A 23,122-nucleotide genomic window follows, 5' to 3' on the forward strand; every position below is an offset into this window, starting at 1 on the left:
AAAGGATCCGGTGAAGTAGATAAAGTTGCCCGGTAATAAACAATACAGGAAAAAAATTAGCGAAATGTGCTGTAAAAAAAATGGAGAAAAAAAGAAAATAAATAAAATAAAAAGGAAAATTAGCGAAATGTGCTGTAAAAAAATTAAGAAAAATAAAATAAAAAAGAACATTAGCGAAATGCTCTAAACAAAAAAAATTAATGAGCGAAATGCTACGAAGAAAAATATAATGAGCAAAAATTAATATAAATAAATAAATAAAACAGCATGAATCAAGTAGTGGTAATAGTTCATCGAATTATTATCACAGATAAAATTCGGGAAGGGAAGTAATATAGAGTAGCTACCACTACAAATATTAAATACCAAATCACTGGTATATAAGACATGTTAACTTGATTCTATCGCGAGTTACCTTTTAATAGATGAAGGTTGACATAGTCGTATTAACCTAACTTCCTTCAATGGTGACCCGGACTTGCCATGAAATCGCTAACATGATGGATGGTCCACAATAAAACAGTAAATTTGCTTAATATAAACTGCTAAAAAAAGGATCCGGTGAAGTATATAAAGTCCCCCGGTAATAAGCATAATAGGGAAATAATGAGCGAAATGTGCTGCAAAAAAATGAAGAAAAGAAATAAAATAAAAAAGAAAATTAGCGAAATGCTATAAAAACAGAAAATGAAGGAAAAAAATAATGAGCGAAATGCTACGAAGAAAAAATATAATGAGCAAAAATGAATATAAATAAATAAAACAGCATGAATGAAGTTAATATTTCATCGAATTATGAGCACAGATAAAATTCTGGAAGGGAACGTAACTACCACTTCAAATATTAAATACCAAATCACTGGTATATAAGACATGTTAACTTGATTCTATCACTAGGTACCTTTTGATAAGATGAAGGTTGACTCCCTTCAGTTTCTCGAAAAAATTTGTAAAATACAGAAATTCGTAAAAATGAAGTTCGTTAAATAAAAGTCCGACTGTATTTCATACAGGAACTCGTAAAATTAAAGATGCTAAAAAACAATTATTTATCACGTTTTATGCATCAGAAGAGAAGCTACGGAAACTGACCCTTAAATATTGAAGTCATTCTTTCGAACAATAAAGATTTGCACTCACTTCGTGGAAATTCGATCTAGAACAAAAACTTACTCAATTTGATATAGTTTATTTTGCTCAGCGTTGAAACAGGTGCTACAGAAATAACTTTTCGCAGATATGTACTTTTTTTTAATCTGAAAACAATAACATTAGTTTAATTATACTTCCTTATCGGGAAATTTCAATCTAAAAACCTTAAACGAATCCTAGGAAAAAGATAGTCAACCAAACAATAATCAAAAACTAAATTTCAAGTATAAACACATTTATTTATCACTAAAATATTACAAGACAAAGTTGAAATGGAAATTTAATCTGTACATTATGTAAAAAGTTTAACGCAATTTACAAAATTTAACAACTTCAGTTATCCAATAGCGAAATATTCCGATACAATATCAAAATTATGCAACAAAACACCATATCAAAATGAGCTACCCATTTAAATTGGATAAATTTGAAGAGGCAAATTATGGAAAGGGAAAAAAACACACATTAATACAATTTTTCTACTTTTTTCACAGCTATAACCCTTATGAACAATACAAATATATTACATAGAATATATTACATAGAACAGAATATATTACATGGAATAGAAATATATTACAGTGAATAAAATACTAAGTTTGAAAAAACTTTGACAGGGACAATAAAAGCTTTGGTGACTGAGCGCAGTTAATCTGAAAGTTTGTTTTAAAGGATTGAATCTAATATAAAAATATAATTTTTCTCAACCAGCAGTGAATACAAGCAAAGTCTTAAGAGTTACTTAATTTAAAATTTGGAATCTCATATTTTCGCATATTCAGATAAAAAAATTTCCATGAAACAGTTAATTTTCGCATAAATCTGTATTAAAATAAAAAGTTTTAAGAAATTAGAAGCAGGGGTTTTAATTTTATTAATCTGAATGGATCTTTAAATTTTACTCCCTGAAAACAGCTTATTTCCAGAAAACATTTGAAATTAAGGGAGAAATTGCAATTAAACTAATTTCAATAATCTGAAATTACATTTTATTTCATGAAATTAAGCCTACACATGAAAAAAGTAAAATTTATTTATGAAATATACGGGAAGTTTTTCTATGAAATTATAAATCTACTTGATAACTTAAATAAAAGGGGATTTTGATCAAAGTTACTTAACATTAAATAACACATTTAAAAATTTTCTAGACTAATTTAGAAATTGAATTAAATCATTTTGAAAAGGGGTTTTCTCCAATGGATCCAAAGTGAAGAACACCCCTTTTCAAAATGACAAATTCAATATTTAAAAAATTTCCCTACAAAAGGCTTAATTTGTTTTTCCAAGACTTTAAGGTATCTAAGAAATTTCTAACCAATATTAATAGAAAATTAATCACTGCTCGTATCCATTAATCACGAATATGTTTACGCAACTAGTTTTCCGTAACTAATTTTCTAGAAAAAAAAAAGTCACATTTTGTTTTTAAATTATTCCTAAACGCCACGCTTTATATAACCTCACTCTGCAATCGCTTCTCTGCTCTTAGCCTAAAAAGCTTTCAAACAGTAAAAAAACAGGTACTGTGGACACTTTTCATGTAGGCTCTGGAATTACATAAACTAGGTAATATTTTACACAATATGTTTAATAGTTTTTGTTTAAAAAATATTTTTTCTAACATTATCTTCCATTACACAACAACAACAAATGAAAGTCAGTATAACAACTAAGTAAACAATCAATACGGACCTTAGAGTTTAACATTTTATAAATAAGCTGAAAAAATTCTACATGCTATTGCAGGCCTTTGAGCAAGAACCACTTAAATCTATTCACCAAAACTCAATGATTGGAAAACAGGCTTGTTTAGTAATATAAATCTATATGTTGCAAATATAAATCTTCAGTTCCATAAGAATGGAATCAAAACCAGAAGACAAGGGAACACCTGGATCAAACTAGCCTTCATGGAGGACTTTGTTGCAACTAACCCGCATTTGCGTTACATGATGAGGAAAACCATGAAAGACCTCCTACGGTTAGCCCGACGGTAAGCCACTATCCGTCTACCACTAAAGACATTTAATGTCAGCACTGTGGTCTGTGTGAGTATATGTCTACAACAGCAGATTCTGGAGCCACTTCATTGGGAGGGCAAAAACTAATCCCCATTTGATAAAGATTGCAGAACAACGTTGAGAAGCTCTTTCATCTGGATATCACAAACCCATGAATCTGGATAATAAGATTTTTTGTTTAAATAGAGGCTTTGGGTAAGAGTGAAAAATAAAGGTTATCGTCTCACCTGCATGACCAACAAGGAATAAAGTTTTCTTTTTTTTAAAGATAGTGCAGCTTTTCCTAGATTCATCTGATTCTTTATTCAAAGCTTAGCATCCTTTTCAGTTCCCCAAAACGTGTCCATCAGCAGCATGTCGAGAAGAAGGTCAATTCTGAAAAATACAAGACACACGAGCAGTATCCATGCGCAAAAACAGAAGGAGAAATTAAACAATCTAAACCAATAAGGTAGAATAAACCTTTAAACCAGCTTCGAAAAAAAAGAATAATTAACTTTAAAAGTTTGAATTTTATACCAGATTTAAGTACTTTTTAATGTTATCATAATACATATATATTATTGCACAGGGAGAACACGTTATTTTGGCGTTTTTATGCATTGTTAACTTTTATTTTGAGCTTTTATTTTCATTCAAATTTGAATGCTTTTGTCAATTACTAAAGATTTCTCAAAGTAAATTTTAAGAAATGTCAAAAGAATGCAAACCAAAAGAAAGAGTTCCAGTTGAGTTTTAATTTAGAAATGAACAGAAGAAACTAAATCTGTATTTAAAAATAATACTAAAAAAATTTGAATTAACTGCTAATTTGAAAGATATTGAATAAGATCTTAAAATTACTGAAGATAAAAATCCATCAGAAATAGATTTAAAATAAAGTTAAACAATTTAAATGACTTTGAATAATTTCGTTACAGGAATAATTGAATAATTACGATTTAATAATTTTAGTCTTCCAATATTCTGTTAAAAACTTAAATATAACAAGTTTTAAATTTAACTACGCATTTTTACACCTTTCTTACCTTGACAATTAGGGTTTCCATACATTGTAAAATAACAAATTAGTTTATACCTGCTTCACCTAAGCATTAGGTTCATTTATTTCTTTTTCTCATAGAATCAAATTCTGGTGACTTAAAGTGGGTTAACACTAAAAAATTTAATCTCATAAAATTGACTCACTAACAAAAATTTATTAAGTAAAAATAAGCTTTCTTGAAAAAACTCCGTTTGATAGTGAGAAGTGTGAATTTAGGGTAATTCCAGGACGAATAACACCTCATCGGGAAGCATAAGCGATAGACTCTACAGCCGTTGGTGGGCCAAGGACTTTCGTATCTTTATAGATCTTCCTCGAAAAGGTATTAGATTCTTTAAATTGCTTTGAAATCTAAATTAGTGTAGTCAATCCACGCTGTTCTCTGGGCCTGGATCTAGTGCAGGATCCTTTTTTTGAACATTAAGAAGGATGAACTGTTTTTGAACAATAAGAAGGATTGCTCAATTTGGCAGTAGTTGCCAGCTAAATTCTATACATTTTATTGTTGCAATGCAGCTTGCAATCGTTGTGTAAATACCTTCAAGTACAAGTGGCATACTTTGCTGCCATAATCCGCAAAATTATACTTCAAAAAGATATCATATTAAGAAAATTTTGACTAAGCTCAGGTTTCTAAATCCTACGCGAACACAAGTTAAAAAATTTAGTGATTTTCATCGTAAATATGATAAATTAGATTTTCAAATTAATAATTTCGGCATCAAGAAAATTCTTATTCGCAAAGGTAGATCCATGAAGATATAGAAGTTTATCTTAAGAAACCGATTATGGCTTAGTTCAAATTTGGAATATTACAACTGTTCACATTTTCAAAATGCAACATTCTACCACCTAACTAATCTTACCCAGAAGCAATATTTACCCCCTTTTAATAAGAAAATATTAGAGACGTCAAAATTCGAGAATTCCGAGCACTATAAACGTTCTTGATCTAAGATTGAACGTTAGTAAAGCGCTGGGTGGTTTTTCAGGGCACGGACTTGCAATCTTTAGTTACAGTCCAGGACCTTAATCTAGCCCACCTCAGCTTAACTGGAGCGAGATGAATAATTTTTGTGCTTTAAGAAAGAAATCAGGTTGCAAACGCAAGGGTTATTCAGAGACTTCGGGTCACGGACTTGCGATCTAGCGTCGCAGTCCAGGACCACCCAGTTCTTTCGATACCCCGAGGCTTACTGCACCGAAGAACGGAAAAGTTCCTAAGCGGCTAACAAGTGTAAAGCTCGAAGAGGGGAGTGATATACGGCCGTTCTGCTCCAATTCGGATTTCACACTTGTAGAGACCATCAACGGAAATTTTCCGTTTCATAACACGTTCATCAGTGATTCACAACGACATCGCGATGCATTTGCAAACATCAGGAATTTGCTTCATTAAATATCGTACAAAATCAATAAGCCAAAAATTCTTCCTTGATAACATTCATAGTGCTAAAAATCCTCGTTCAAATTGTATTTAAAGATATCCCCTATTTAAAATAACGACAGCTTCGACAATTTAATGCTATCAGTGAGACTCAAAAAAACTATAGATAAGAGAACTCTAGATCAGAGAAAAATGTGGATTTATCTGAGGATTTATCCAAAAAATGATCCGATGAAGTTTTAGCTCCCCAAAACATGTCCACCAGCACCATATCACCAAGACTGTAAATTCTGAAAAATACACGACACAAAAGCTGTACCTATGCACAAAAAATGATAAATTTAATCTAAACTAATGAGGTAGAATTAACCGATATTATGGATAGTGTTCTCTACACTAAGGAGCGCTGCTGGCCCTTGACTGCCTATACTTCCAGGTTACTGTTTCTTAGTGTATTTTAAAACCAACTTGATCACAATATGATGATCATTGAAACGCTGAAAAATGAAGAATATATTAAATGAAAAGTTCCTGGAAGAGCAAAGGAAGAGAAAAGTTTATCGTCTCACCTACTAGGCCAGTAATACTGCGATTGAACACTTTTTTGTCATTTATAACTTCAATTTGTTCCTTTTTCCATAGACCAGTATGAGGATTTATCCAAAAAATGATCGGATGAAGTTTTAGCTCCCCAAAACATGTCCACCAGCACCATATCACCAAGACTGTAAATTCTGAAAAATACACGACACAAAAGCTGTACCTATGCACAAAAAATGATAAATTTAATCTAAACTAATGAGGTAGAATTAACCGATATTATGGATAGTGTTCTCTACACTAAGGAGCGCTGCTGGCCCTTGACTGCCTATACTTCCAGGTTACTGTTTCTTGGTGTATTTTAAAACCAACTTGATCACAATATGATGATCATTGAAACGCTGAAAAATGAAGAATATATTAAATGAAAAGTTCCTGGAAGAGCAAAGGAGGAGAAAAGTTTATCGTCTCACCTACTAGGCCAGTAATACTGCGATTGAACACTTTTTTGTCATTTATAACTTCAATTTGTTCCTTTTTCCATAGACCAGTATGAGGATTTATCCAAAAAATGATCGGATGAAGTTTTAGCTCCCCAAAACATGTCCACCAGCACCATATCACCAAGACTGTAAATTCTGAAAAATACACGACACAAAAGCTGTACCTATGCACAAAAAATGATAAATTAAATCTAAACTAATGAGGTAGAATTAACCGATATTATGGATAGTGTTCTCTACACTAAGGAGCGCTGCTGGCCCTTGACTGCCTATACTTCCAGGTTACTGTTTCTTGGTGTATTTAAAAACCAACTTGATCACAATATCATTGAAACGCTGAAAAATGAAGAATATATTAAATGAAAAGTTCCTGGAAGAGCAAAGGAAGAGAAAAGTTTATCGTCTCACCTACTAGGCCAGTAATACTGCGATTGAACACTTATTTGTCATTTATAATTTCAAATTGTTCCTTTTTTCATAGACCAGTTGGATGATTTATATAAAAAATGATCCAATAAAGTTTTAGCTCCCCAAAACATGTCCATCAGCACCATATCGCGATGAATAAAAAATACTGAAGCAATATTTACCTCCTCTTAATTAGAAAATATTAGAGACGTCAAAATTCGAGAATTCCGAGCACTATAAACGTTCTTGATCTAAGATTGAACGTTAGTAAAGCGCTGGGTGGTTTTTCAGGGCACGGACTTGCAATCTTTAGTTACAGTCCAGGACCTTAATCTAGCCCACCTCAGCTTAACTGGAGCGAGATGAATAATTTTTGTGCTTTAAGAAAGAAATCAGGTTGCAAACGCAAGGGTTATTCAGAGACTTCGGGTCACGGACTTGCGATCTAGCGTCGCAGTCCAGGACCACCCAGTTCTTTCGATACCCCGAGGCTTACTGCACCGAAGAACGGAAAAGTTCCTAAGCGGCTAACAAGTGTAAAGCTCGAAGAGGGGAGTGATATACGGCCGTTCTGCTCCAATTCGGATTTCACACTTGTAGAGACCATCAACGGAAATTTTCCGTTTCATAACACGTTCATCAGTGATTCACAACGACATCGCGATGCATTTGCAAACATCAGGAATTTGCTTCATTAAATATCGTACAAAATCAATAAGCCAAAAATTCTTCCTTGATAACATTCATAGTGCTAAAAATCCTCGTTCAAATTGTATTTAAAGATATCCCCTATTTAAAATAACGACAGCTTCGACACTTTAATGCTATCAGTGAGACTCAAAAAAACTATAGATAAGAGAACTCTAGATCAGAGAAAAATGTGGATTTATCTGAGGATTTATCCAAAAAATGATCGGATGAAGTTTTAGCTCCCCAAAACATGTCCACCAGCACCATATCACCAAGACTGTAAATTCTGAAAAATACACGACACAAAAGCTGTACCTATGCACAAAAAATGATAAATTTAATCTAAACTAATGAGGTAGAATTAACCGATATTATGGATAGTGTTCTCTACACTAAGGAGCGCTGCTGGCCCTTGACTGCCTATACTTCCAGGTTACTGTTTCTTGGTGTATTTTAAAACCAACTTGATCACAATATGATGATCATTGAAACGCTGAAAAATGAAGAATATATTAAATGAAAAGTTCCTGGAAGAGCAAAGGAAGAGAAAAGTTTATCGTCTCACCTACTAGGCCAGTAATACTGCGATTGAACACTTTTTTGTCATTTATAACTTCAATTTGTTCCTTTTTCCATAGACCAGTATGAGGATTTATCCAAAAAATGATCGGATGAAGTTTTAGCTCCCCAAAACATGTCCACCAGCACCATATCACTAAGACTGTAAATTCTGAAAAATACACGACACAAAAGCTGTACCTATGCACAAAAAATGATAAATTTAATCTAAACTAATGAGGTAGAATTAACCGATATTATGGATAGTGTTCTCTACACTAAGGAGCGCTGCTGGTCCTTGACTGCCTATACTTCCAGGTTACTGTTTCTTGGTGTATTTTAAAACCAACTTGATTACAATATGATGATCATTGAAACGCTGAAAAATGAAGAATATATTAAATGAAAAGTTCCTGGAAGAGCAAAGGAAGAGAAAAGTTTATCGTCTCACCTACTAGGCCAGTAATACTGCGATTGAACACTTTGTCTTTTATAACTTCAATTTGTTCCTTTTTCCATAGACCAGTATGAGGATTTATCCAAAAAATGATCGGATGAAGTTTTAGCTCCCCAAAACATGTCCACCAGCACCATATCACCAAGACTGTAAATTCTGAAAAATACACGACACAAAAGCTGTACCTATGCACAAAAAATGATAAATTAAATCTAAACTAATGAGGTAGAATTAACCGATATTATGGATAGTGTTCTCTACACTAAGGAGCGCTGCTGGCCCTTGACTGCCTATACTTCCAGGTTACTGTTTCTTGGTGTATTTAAAAACCAACTTGATCACAATATCATTGAAACGCTGAAAAATGAAGAATATATTAAATGAAAAGTTCCTGGAAGAGCAAAGGAAGAGAAAAGTTTATCGTCTCACCTACTAGGCCAGTAATACTGCGATTGAACACTTATTTGTCATTTATAATTTCAAATTGTTCCTTTTTTCATAGACCAGTTGGATGATTTATATAAAAAATGATCCAATAAAGTTTTAGCTCCCCAAAACATGTCCATCAGCACCATATCGCGATGAATAAAAAATACTGAAGGAATATTTACCTCCTCTTAATTAGAAAATATTAGAGACGTCAAAATTCGAGAATTCCGAGCACTATAAACGTTCTTGATCTAAGATTGAACGTTAGTAAAGCGCTGGGTGGTTTTTCAGGGCACGGACTTGCAATCTTTAGTTACAGTCCAGGACCTTAATCTAGCCCACCTCAGCTTAACTGGAGCGAGATGAATAATTTTTGTGCTTTAAGAAAGAAATCAGGTTGCAAACGCAAGGGTTATTCAGAGACTTCGGGTCACGGACTTGCGATCTAGCGTCGCAGTCCAGGACCACCCAGTTCTTTCGATACCCCGAGGCTTACTGCACCGAAGAACGGAAAAGTTCCTAAGCGGCTAACAAGTGTAAAGCTCGAAGAGGGGAGTGATATACGGCCGTTCTGCTCCAATTCGGATTTCACACTTGTAGAGACCATCAACGGAAATTTTCCGTTTCATAACACGTTCATCAGTGATTCACAACGACATCGCGATGCATTTGCAAACATCAGGAATTTGCTTCATTAAATATCGTACAAAATCAATAAGCCAAAAATTCTTCCTTGATAACATTCATAGTGCTAAAAATCCTCGTTCAAATTGTATTTAAAGATATCCCCTATTTAAAATAACGACAGCTTCGACACTTTAATGCTATCAGTGAGACTCAAAAAAACTATAGATAAGAGAACTCTAGATCAGAGAAAAATGTGGATTTATCTGAGGATTTATCCAAAAAATGATCGGATGAAGTTTTAGCTCCCCAAAACATGTCCACCAGCACCATATCACCAAGACTGTAAATTCTGAAAAATACACGACACAAAAGCTGTACCTATGCACAAAAAATGATAAATTTAATCTAAACTAATGAGGTAGAATTAACCGATATTATGGATAGTGTTCTCTACACTAAGGAGCGCTGCTGGCCCTTGACTGCCTATACTTCCAGGTTACTGTTTCTTGGTGTATTTTAAAACCAACTTGATCACAATATGATGATCATTGAAACGCTGAAAAATGAAGAATATATTAAATGAAAAGTTCCTGGAAGAGCAAAGGAAGAGAAAAGTTTATCGTCTCACCTACTAGGCCAGTAATACTGCGATTGAACACTTTTTTGTCATTTATAACTTCAATTTGTTCCTTTTTCCATAGACCAGTATGAGGATTTATCCAAAAAATGATCGGATGAAGTTTTAGCTCCCCAAAACATGTCCACCAGCACCATATCACTAAGACTGTAAATTCTGAAAAATACACGACACAAAAGCTGTACCTATGCACAAAAAATGATAAATTTAATCTAAACTAATGAGGTAGAATTAACCGATATTATGGATAGTGTTCTCTACACTAAGGAGCGCTGCTGGTCCTTGACTGCCTATACTTCCAGGTTACTGTTTCTTGGTGTATTTTAAAACCAACTTGATTACAATATGATGATCATTGAAACGCTGAAAAATGAAGAATATATTAAATGAAAAGTTCCTGGAAGAGCAAAGGAAGAGAAAAGTTTATCGTCTCACCTACTAGGCCAGTAATACTGCGATTGAACACTTTGTCATTTATAACTTCAATTTGTTCCTTTTTCCATAGACCAGTATGAGGATTTATCCAAAAAATGATCGGATGAAGTTTTAGCTCCCCAAAACATGTCCACCAGCACCATATCACCAAGACTGTAAATTCTGAAAAATACACGACACAAAAGCTGTACCTATGCACAAAAAATGATAAATTAAATCTAAACTAATGAGGTAGAATTAACCGATATTATGGATAGTGTTCTCTACACTAAGGAGCGCTGCTGGCCCTTGACTGCCTATACTTCCAGGTTACTGTTTCTTGGTGTATTTAAAAACCAACTTGATCACAATATCATTGAAACGCTGAAAAATGAAGAATATATTAAATGAAAAGTTCCTGGAAGAGCAAAGGAAGAGAAAAGTTTATCGTCTCACCTACTAGGCCAGTAATACTGCGATTGAACACTTATTTGTCATTTATAATTTCAAATTGTTCCTTTTTTCATAGACCAGTTGGATGATTTATATAAAAAATGATCCAATAAAGTTTTAGCTCCCCAAAACATGTCCATCAGCACCATATCGCGATGAATAAAAAATACTGAAGCAATATTTACCTCCTCTTAATTAGAAAATATTAGAGACGTCAAAATTCGAGAATTCCGAGCACTATAAACGTTCTTGATCTAAGATTGAACGTTAGTAAAGCGCTGGGTGGTTTTTCAGGGCACGGACTTGCAATCTTTAGTTACAGTCCAGGACCTTAATCTAGCCCACCTCAGCTTAACTGGAGCGAGATGAATAATTTTTGTGCTTTAAGAAAGAAATCAGGTTGCAAACGCAAGGGTTATTCAGAGACTTCGGGTCACGGACTTGCGATCTAGCGTCGCAGTCCAGGACCACCCAGTTCTTTCGATACCCCGAGGCTTACTGCACCGAAGAACGGAAAAGTTCCTAAGCGGCTAACAAGTGTAAAGCTCGAAGAGGGGAGTGATATACGGCCGTTCTGCTCCAATTCGGATTTCACACTTGTAGAGACCATCAACGGAAATTTTCCGTTTCATAACACGTTCATCAGTGATTCACAACGACATCGCGATGCATTTGCAAACATCAGGAATTTGCTTCATTAAATATCGTACAAAATCAATAAGCCAAAAATTCTTCCTTGATAACATTCATAGTGCTAAAAATCCTCGTTCAAATTGTATTTAAAGATATCCCCTATTTAAAATAACGACAGCTTCGACACTTTAATGCTATCAGTGAGACTCAAAAAAACTATAGATAAGAGAACTCTAGATCAGAGAAAAATGTGGATTTATCTGAGGATTTATCCAAAAAATGATCGGATGAAGTTTTAGCTCCCCAAAACATGTCCACCAGCACCATATCACCAAGACTGTAAATTCTGAAAAATACACGACACAAAAGCTGTACCTATGCACAAAAAATGATAAATTTAATCTAAACTAATGAGGTAGAATTAACCGATATTATGGATAGTGTTCTCTACACTAAGGAGCGCTGCTGGCCCTTGACTGCCTATACTTCCAGGTTACTGTTTCTTGGTGTATTTTAAAACCAACTTGATCACAATATGATGATCATTGAAACGCTGAAAAATGAAGAATATATTAAATGAAAAGTTCCTGGAAGAGCAAAGGAAGAGAAAAGTTTATCGTCTCACCTACTAGGCCAGTAATACTGCGATTGAACACTTTTTTGTCATTTATAACTTCAATTTGTTCCTTTTTCCATAGACCAGTATGAGGATTTATCCAAAAAATGATCGGATGAAGTTTTAGCTCCCCAAAACATGTCCACCAGCACCATATCACTAAGACTGTAAATTCTGAAAAATACACGACACAAAAGCTGTACCTATGCACAAAAAATGATAAATTTAATCTAAACTAATGAGGTAGAATTAACCGATATTATGGATAGTGTTCTCTACACTAAGGAGCGCTGCTGGTCCTTGACTGCCTATACTTCCAGGTTACTGTTTCTTGGTGTATTTTAAAACCAACTTGATTACAATATGATGATCATTGAAACGCTGAAAAATGAAGAATATATTAAATGAAAAGTTCCTGGAAGAGCAAAGGAAGAGAAAAGTTTATCGTCTCACCTACTAGGCCAGTAATACTGCGATTGAACACTTTGTCATTTATAACTTCAATTTGTTCCTTTTTCCATAGACCAGTATGAGGATTTATCCAAAAAATGATCGGATGAAGTTTTAGCTCCCCAAAACATGTCCACCAGCACCATATCACCAAGACTGTAAATTCTGAAAAATACACGACACAAAAGCTGTACCTATGCACAAAAAATGATAAATTAAATCTAAACTAATGAGGTAGAATTAACCGATATTATGGATAGTGTTCTCTACACTAAGGAGCGCTGCTGGCCCTTGACTGCCTATACTTCCAGGTTACTGTTTCTTGGTGTATTTAAAAACCAACTTGATCACAATATCATTGAAACGCTGAAAAATGAAGAATATATTAAATGAAAAGTTCCTGGAAGAGCAAAGGAAGAGAAAAGTTTATCGTCTCACCTACTAGGCCAGTAATACTGCGATTGAACACTTATTTGTCATTTATAATTTCAAATTGTTCCTTTTTTCATAGACCAGTTGGATGATTTATATAAAAAATGATCCAATAAAGTTTTAGCTCCCCAAAACATGTCCATCAGCACCATATCGCGATGAATAAAAAATACTGAAGGAATATTTACCTCCTCTTAATTAGAAAATATTAGAGACGTCAAAATTCGAGAATTCCGAGCACTATAAACGTTCTTGATCTAAGATTGAACGTTAGTAAAGCGCTGGGTGGTTTTTCAGGGCACGGACTTGCAATCTTTAGTTACAGTCCAGGACCTTAATCTAGCCCACCTCAGCTTAACTGGAGCGAGATGAATAATTTTTGTGCTTTAAGAAAGAAATCAGGTTGCAAACGCAAGGGTTATTCAGAGACTTCGGGTCACGGACTTGCGATCTAGCGTCGCAGTCCAGGACCACCCAGTTCTTTCGATACCCCGAGGCTTACTGCACCGAAGAACGGAAAAGTTCCTAAGCGGCTAACAAGTGTAAAGCTCGAAGAGGGGAGTGATATACGGCCGTTCTGCTCCAATTCGGATTTCACACTTGTAGAGACCATCAACGGAAATTTTCCGTTTCATAACACGTTCATCAGTGATTCACAACGACATCGCGATGCATTTGCAAACATCAGGAATTTGCTTCATTAAATATCGTACAAAATCAATAAGCCAAAAATTCTTCCTTGATAACATTCATAGTGCTAAAAATCCTCGTTCAAATTGTATTTAAAGATATCCCCTATTTAAAATAACGACAGCTTCGACAATTTAATGCTATCAGTGAGACTCAAAAAAACTATAGATAAGAGAACTCTAGATCAGAGAAAAATGTGGATTTATCTGAGGATTTATCCAAAAAATGATCCGATGAAGTTTTAGCTCCCCAAAACATGTCCACCAGCACCATATCACCAAGACTAAATTCTGAAAAGTACACGACACAAAAGCTGTACCTATGCACAAAAAAAGGATCAATTAAATAATCTAAGCCAATAATCTAGAATAAACCAATATATTTGGAACAGATATGGTGTTTTTTACACTAGGGAGCGCTGCGATCTTTTGGAACTTTTTTAGTCTGAACAAATGAGCATATAAGGAGAGGTAGGTGTTCGGTCGTAGGAAATTTCTCAAACAATGTCAAACTGATTTTGATAACTTTTCCAGTAGTTTGTACTTTGAAAAGCTTAGAAACTGTTGGCTTCAGAAATTCTGAAAGTGTTTAGAATCAGGAAAATTCTGAAGTGGTTGGTACTTTGAAAAATGGGTGTGCAAAGAATGGGTGTACAAATGGGTTTTAAATATGGGTGAAAAATGGGTTTTAAAAAATGGGTGTACAAAGAATTACATTGCACATGCTGTAAGTTAAAAATTTTCATATTGTCAGTACTTTGAAAAATTCTCATGAGGATGGTACTTAGAAAATTTTTGTCTCTTCTTTCGAAAGATCAAGTTTTTTGTACTTTTGAACAAGGAATGATTCACAAATTGTATTGACTTTCAAAAATTTTTCGTGCTTAGAAAAATTCTGACTCTGTTAGTTTTATAAATATTCATAAGTTGCTTGAAATCGAAAATTTTATGACTATTTAATAAACAGAAGATGCTTGGTCTTTTAAAAAATTTTCAAATGTTTTGTAATTGGAAAAACACTGTGTTCATACTTTACTTAGAAAAATTCAGATGCATATTTACTTCAAGTAACTTTTAAATTGCTTTGACTTTGAAAAATTTTCAAGTTTTTAGTACTTCGAAATGTTCTGCAATTGTTTAATCGCAGAAACTTTTTTAATTTGATAAAAACGGCTATATACAGAGTAGTAGTAGTTGGTTTTGGAAATTTGCTTCGACTTCGAAAAAATTTCAAATCGTTTACATTTAGAGAAATGCTGTTGGTAATAAAAAGATTTTTAAACTGATTTTCACTCATAGAATTTTTAAATTTTTTGCACCTAAATGATTAGAAATTTTTAAGTTCAAACATTTCATAAAGATGGAAAAAAAAACGTAGATTCGCAGAAGTTAGAAAAATTTTCAACTTAATTGGACTTGTTTTGTATTTGGAATTATTCCTAAATTCTTGGAACATAAAAAATTCTTTTATTTGGGAAAAACTGGTATTTAAGAAGTCACAGGAGTATCTTTTTTTAAAAGTGTTTTCACTTTGAAAAATTTTCCAATTATTTATACTATGAAAAATTCTTAATCTGTTAACTTTAGAATTTAGATATATTCTGAAATTGTTTGAATGTAGAAAACTTTATAAGCTTTTTTTTTCAACTAATGAGTTGAACATTTCTGATTTCTAACTGTTGAAACTTTTTTATACTTAGTTTACTCAACTTTAAAATTTTTCCTTTGAAAAAGTTTCAATTTTTTGTGCTTAGAAATAATTTCAATTTGTTTAAACATGCGAAATTTTTGAAGTCTGAAAAAAGGGATAGATAATCAGTATCAGGTGTTTGGTCAATAAAAATTTTTGAACTGATTCAAACTGATTTTGGAGAATTTAAAAATTTTCGTGCTTTAAAAAATTTTGAATCTGTGGGTATCAGAAAAATTTAGAATGTTAAGAATTAGGTATATTCTGAAGTTGTTTGTACTTTCAATAATTTTTAAATGTTTTGCACTAAGAAATATTCTGAAGAAGTGGGAATGTGAAATTTTGTGAAGTTAGAAAAATTTTCGACTTGTTTCGACTTTGAAAAACTTTCAAATTCTTCGTACTTTGAACAATTATTTATCTAATTTAGAAAAATTCTGAAGTTTTCTGAAAATGAATTTTTTTTTTAAAGTTGGAAAAAAACGGCTTGGATACAGGAAGTTTGATCTTGGAAAAATTTTTCAAATGTTTTATTAGAAAAACTCGGATGTATTTATTACTTAGAAGAATTCTTAAGTAATTCTTACAATTCTAATACTCAATTTGTGTTATTTTATGAATAAAATAATGGAATATATAATAAAGTTATGAATTTTACTTCATAAATATCCTATATAGTAACTAAAATAACAATTTAATAGTAAAATTTGATTATTTACAATGTTAACATTCATTTTAGTAGAATGGGTAGACTCGCCCCATACGAAAGATTTGTCAGCAGTTCTATAAAATATACAGTAACAGCGTAACTGTTAATATTTTCTAAAATCGATTCCACAGCTTTAAAGAGGGATAAATAGAGATTCCGAAACACCTATTAAAAGCCTTTTTTCTTTAATATTTACAAAAGTTTGACCACTTGAAAGTTGACAAACTGAAAAAATGGGTAGACTCGCCTCGGTTTACGGTAAGAATATTTTTAAGTACAAAACATTTAAAAAATTTTCAATGTACCAACAACTTCAGAATTTTCCTAATTCTAAACATTTTCTGAATTTCTAAAGCAAAACAGTTTCGAAATTTTTCAGAGTACAAAAAAAGGAAAAATTTTTCAAAATCCTAACAAGTTGAAAAATTTTCCAACTCCAAATTTCTGAAACTCTTGAAATACCTTTCTTCCAACTTCGAAAATTTCAAAACTTACCCAACTTCAAAATATTTTTAGGTACAAAAATTTTGAATATTTTTCGAAGTTAAAACAATTTGAAAGTTATTCAAAGTGCAAACAGAAAGTTTCTAAGTTCGAATTGTTTGAAAATTTTTCTAACTTCAAATTAACAGCCAATCAGAAAAATTTTGGTACACACGTGATTAAAATCTAGACGTAGTTATCAAAACTTACATTTATCGAGTGACGTTATGAGCTTACTTAGCATTTTCAGGTTAATGTCAAAGGTGCCCAGTATTGTGTTCATATTTCAAAACTGTTTCTTAATAAAACAAACTTTAAGGGAAAATTGTTAACGGGTTATAATTACACTATATTACTGATAATGAGTATGCAAATTCATCATGTCTAACTCATAAATCATTTTATTCAACTGAATATAGATAATTATCACTTAGAATGATTATTAAACATTTATTACATCAACTCACTAAATATAAACATTGTGACTATGAAACTATTTTAACAGTTTAGAATTATTAGACATATCAATTAAAATTAATTATCTCTAAAGAAGGGTTCATTTGGAAATTAAATCAATGTAATTATAAAGCTTTATAGGGAAAACAATAACTCACATTAATTTAAACTAGGAGGCTCCGCCCAATGCTCGCTAACGCTCGCCATCCCCCGAGAATTGCTACGCAATCCTATGTGGTTCACGCGGTGAACCAAGGCTCGCTGCGCTCGCTCGCCAATGAACACAATGTCCTAGCACAAAGACATTGCATATTATCAAAGACATAGTATTTTATCATCAAAGACATAGTATTGTACTTATGTAGAAGAATTCCATCAATGTTCTTATTGGCTTTTAAAAAAAGTATAATAGCTATTGAGATTGTACATGGTGAAAAACTCAAAACATTAGCTAAATGAGAAACATATTAGCAAACTAAATTATCAAATATTGCAGTTACTCACCTAAATTCAACTAAATGTGTATAATAAATTAGTTAATGCTAGAAATTCTGGAAGTTTTAGAAAAAAATGTATTATTTAAAAATATAAACTTTAAACCTTAACTTTTCCTTGTGAGATAATAACCCTCAAAAAGTCTTTCATTTTCAAGAACACAAAAATTTGTTTTATCGCCAAATGAAATATTTTTGGTGATCATCATTATTGAAATCAATTTCTATATTAATTAACATTTGTGATAAAGTACATAACATTTTAGAACAAAATAAGGATGTTTTACATACAATAAATTAAAATGCATGGCTGTTAGCATTACCCGAGAAATACCACGTGGAGGTCGCCATACTGCATTTCTAATCGGGGAGTTTTGATTTTGACAGTTCCCCTTGCCTACTGCCAATGGAAGTTTCAATTAATTTTTTTCCCAAAAACATTTTTTTCTGCAAAGCTTTAAGAAATTAACACTAAGCATTTAGAATTTCTTTGAAAACACAATTATAGATTTGGCATCTTGGAACAATTACTGAATGGCTGTCAAATGACTTAACTCTTGATCGGCCAACATAAAGTTGTCCATGACTTAAAACTTGTTTAGTCAATACTAAACTGATTTTCTCAAAAGTCTGACCTTGTGACTTACTTATAGTCACGGAAAAGGCCAGCCTAATTAATTTCTAATTGAGTTTAAATTAAATATTATCATGTTTTTAGGGCATAAATCTGAATTGAACAACCTGATAATGCTCACTCTGGTTATTGTTTCCGTTTTTAAAAGCGCTATATGTTGAGCCACCTCATGTGATATTTGCCATGTGACATTTTTAGCAGCAATCATTGGTCGATTTTCTAACGTTGCCATTCGGGGAGTTGTTGCCGTGTAAGAGAAATATATATATAGATATTGAAAACATAATAAAAATATACAAACTAGCGAAAATTTCAGAGTCCAAGAAATAAAAATAATTCCACCACTTTCGAAAGAGGAGATAAAAAAAATATTTTCCTTATAATAACTTTTATCTAAAAAGGGGAACCTCATAATCTCCCTCAATTTCAGAAAAATCTCGATTGTAATGTTTTATTTCTCTTACTGCTGCCGAATCTGAAATATTTCCATCAAACCCATTATTTACGAACACATTATTTGAATACGTTCAATCAACCTCCTCTAGAATTATCCAGTAACCACCAGTTGATAAAATGCTCAACAAAAACTGTTACATTACATAAAAATTATTGAAAATAATAAAGTAAAAATATTTTTCTTCATCAAATTACGTCATGGAAATGATTTTCTGAAGTAGAAATTATAATAAAATAAATAAAATAAGCAAAAGAATTAGAAGTATCAAAAAAGTAAATATTAAATTAAAAATAATTTAAATAATCTTATTAGCAGGGGTAATTGTGAACCCAAGTCAAAATTCCGGAAAATTTCTTGAGTTACACATACCTATACCATTTACGCATACCTATGATGGCCTGGAGAAGTAATTAAAATTTACAAATATGTCTTTCTTTCTTGAGTTTATGATTATAATAACTATTTACTGATAAAAAAAATAAATATTAATCATGAATATAAACTTATAAAGTACCTGGCTCTCCCTTACAAACAAATAAACAGTGTTTTTAAGTTCCACCTTTGAAAATTTGATTTCCGGAAATTCTGTGATCAATAATTTTTTGAAAAGTCTGGACCTTCGATCTCCGGAAATTTCCGGATCACTGTTAGCGAAAAATCCGGAAATCCGGATTTTTTCCGGAGCACACTCAGCCGTGTATTAAATTAAAGATTATTAAACAGAATTAAAAATTCAGACAAATAAATAATTCTTCTGACACCCGAGCCCCATGAGTACACCGCCACAGCAATAAGACTAGAGGTTATTGAACTGGGGTAGGAGCCCCAATTTTCCACAACTAAAGTGCTCTTACAACATTCAGCCTACAGTAGATCAATACAATTTAAATTAAAAGTAATACACAGGTTTATTTAAATCATACAGTGCGAAAACTTCAAATCCAATGTTAAATATTTGGAGGTCCTTTATGTATGAAAAGTAAAAGAAATTAATTGTTAAATATTCTAAGGCAATACTAAAAAGAAATTTGGTTAACTTCAGCTATATGTCACCAAGTTTTGAAAATAAAATATTAAATTAGATTTAAAAGTTTGAATTTTATACGAGCTTTAAATGCTTTCTATGTAAACAGTTCGTATATTTTGTTGTAAAAAGCGAAAAATGGAGATCATGAATTTTTACTTTGAGTTTTAATTTTCATCTATATTTTCTTATATACAGAAGTCACAGAGTTAGTTTTAACAAGTATCAAAAGAATGTAATCAAAAATATAGAGCTCAAGTTAAGCTTTAATCGTTAAGAAATGAAACGAACAGAAGTATATATCAAAATTTAAAAATTGCTCTAAACAATTTGAATAATCTGTGATTTTAAAAAGATAAGGAAATAGTCTAGTAAAAAGTTGAAATTTTATATAAAATCCATTAAGAAACATATTTAGTTTAAATCTAGATGTGGGGAATACTAACATGAATTAAACTAATATCGAATAACGAAATAACACTAAATTACCAACTATTTAGTAACAACTTTAAAATGAAAAACTGAATTCGAACATACTTCAGATTTCCAAAGTAGTTGGGGAAAAAAGCTCTGCGCCCTGAAACTCTTAAAACCAAAGTAAACATGCTCTTGTGGAATCGCTAATTTAACTGAAGCAGACAAAAAGATTCTAGTTAGCAAAGGTTTCAGAGCGCATGCGTAACAAAACAAATCAGAAAAGATTTCTCCTAATAAGTTATCGTTAGATTATTCAACTACGGCTGGAAAATTAGGAATACTTTAATATTGTCACAAGAAAAGTTCTTACAATATTATGTTAAATAAAATTAACTACGCATTTTTAATACTGCGTTTCCCGCCTTCGCATGTTTTCGTGCTTTATAAAGTAAAAAAAAATTTTTTTAATGAAACTAACCCGCATTTGCTTTAAATGGTGATAAAAAAAAAACACGAAAACCTCCCACGGTTAGTCTCACTGCAAGGGATCTAGCCTATGATCCATCTACCACTGAGGATATTTAACGTCAGGACAGTGATTGGTGTTAGTCGGGTACGGGATTCTTGTAGACCAGCAATCGCTGGGATTCGAACCAAGTTCACCTAATTGGAAGGTTCTATCTCCCGAAACCACCAAGTCACTCTGAAACATTTGTATCACCGCGTTACACATCTGCAACATACATGAAAATTCAATTCTATAATGAGCTGGATTGACCTATAAAATCGAACTAAATTCAGGTAAAGAAAATATTGCAAACTCGGGGGAACCAAATTTTGCTGCAGCTGCCAATATTAAAATGCGTTTAGCAAGAATTGCTCCACGACAGGATGGCAGGATATACAATTTTTTTACAACAATCCCCTTGATTGTATATTTGGCTAAGGAGGGATTGAAAAATGCGGTGTGAGACCTTGTTACCATAAAAACAACAATTTCAAAATTTTTCACATGAAGTTTTAAATATATTGGAATTTTTGTGCTATTTTTCACGATAGTGGAGATGCTCAACAAATGCTTTTTATCAATAATTTTTTAATTTTAAGGTCTTAATTTCTTCATTATTTTTTACACGCTTAATATGATGTATTCTAACATCCACGTAAATATTTCTTAAATCAGAGTTGTTGAGTTACAAAGGGTTAATGGTTTAGAATTTTTTTTACAATCTAATGAATAAAAGAAGAAACAAAACTAGTTATATTGAACTACTAGCCGCCAAAGGCGGCCAGCTGTCCGCCCCGCTAAAGGTTTTCACAAATAAAGTTTTTTAAAACATAGCAAGAATTCTGAAGATTAGTGGATCTGAAATTAGTGTTCCTGTCCTGCAATTTTGTCTTCATATCCAGTTCTGCTGCAGATGTGTTATAGCTCCTGAGGATGTTTGAAGATGTAACTTTGCTATGGTAATCTAAGGCCTATGGTAACCTAACCTATAATATAACTATCAGGTGGAGACTTGTTTTTTTTTTAAAAAAGGCCTCAGAAATTGTAAAAGCATACAAAAGTTGCTTTCGAAATCATCATTGGCCAATAGCTGAAAACCTCTTCTAATCTTCTTTGACGTTTCTCTGATACTTCTTGGGCTCTAGAATTGCTTGTCGAAATTCGGTCATGTTCCATCCTTCTTTGACGTTCCACAGACGTTTCTTGGGCCCTTCTTCTTTGAGAATCTCTTAATATCTTTTTCTTTGACAAAATACAAAGTTTTTTGGAAGGCGGTTCTGCCATGTCAGTAATCGGGATTTTAAGAAGTCAACGAATACTTTAGAACAACAATTACTACGAAAGCAAATCATGAAACTTCAATATTAAAATCTAAGTGCTTACCTGCAAACTGAAACTTTCTGAAAATAGCTAATTACATTTAATAAAAACTTAAAATAAAGAATAGAAAAACCAAAGAAATCCAAGATAAGTGTGATCGTTCCTTCTATAACAATTAAATTCCTATTTTATATATTATATAGCTACAACGCTTAAGAAAAAAAACTAAAATGCTAAATACATGAGAACACGAAAGCAAATTAATTTTTTATGATATCTATTTCTATATAATTTTTTATGGTATCTATTTCTATATCGCTACAAAAATTATCGTCCTCGCTTAAGAAAAAAAAATAGAGCGTGGAAAGAAGAAAAACTTATTATAACAGCGACAAATATATCAAAGCGAAGCGTTCTATTTACGTATCGAATATGCTGCCACATTTTTAACACAAAAGTTAAACTTTTCTCCACTTCGATAATTGTAAACTAATGCGAACTTAACAATTAAATTATTAATTCCTTCGTATATTAATGGCTTAAGTTGTCGAAAATTAATATTTCAATTGTAAGGTTCGCATTAGCATACATATATAAGAGGAGAAAAGTATATGCATTTTTTAATAGTTTTTTGAATATGGCTCTTTGAAGACGAAAAAGCATAGATTTTCTTACAAAATGACTGATAACTAAAAAACTAATCCAAATTTTTGAAAAAGAAAGAAATTACTTGTTCATTATGTCAAAACACAATTACGTGCCGAGTTTCGTGCCTGGGCGAGGCTT

At 32.3% G+C, this 23,122-nt stretch overlaps 1 long non-coding RNA gene across 1 annotated transcript; it reads right to left on the minus strand.

Moving 5' to 3' along the window:
* Positions 1-1,370: 1,370 nt before the first annotated feature.
* Positions 1,371-8,742, minus strand: LOC147801944 (uncharacterized). Its single transcript, XR_015430255.1, has 2 exons — positions 3,404-8,742; positions 1,371-3,333 (listed from the first exon to the last, which is right to left on the minus strand). It is a non-coding gene; the product is annotated as an uncharacterized LOC147801944 (long non-coding RNA).
* Between the last annotated feature and the right edge of the window lie 14,380 nt (positions 8,743-23,122).

This window comes from Parasteatoda tepidariorum, chromosome 11 (genome assembly GCF_982258835.1).
Source record: "Parasteatoda tepidariorum strain Cologne lab strain chromosome 11, Ptep-v5.0, whole genome shotgun sequence".
Classification (NCBI taxonomy): Eukaryota; Metazoa; Arthropoda; class Arachnida; order Araneae; family Theridiidae; genus Parasteatoda; species Parasteatoda tepidariorum.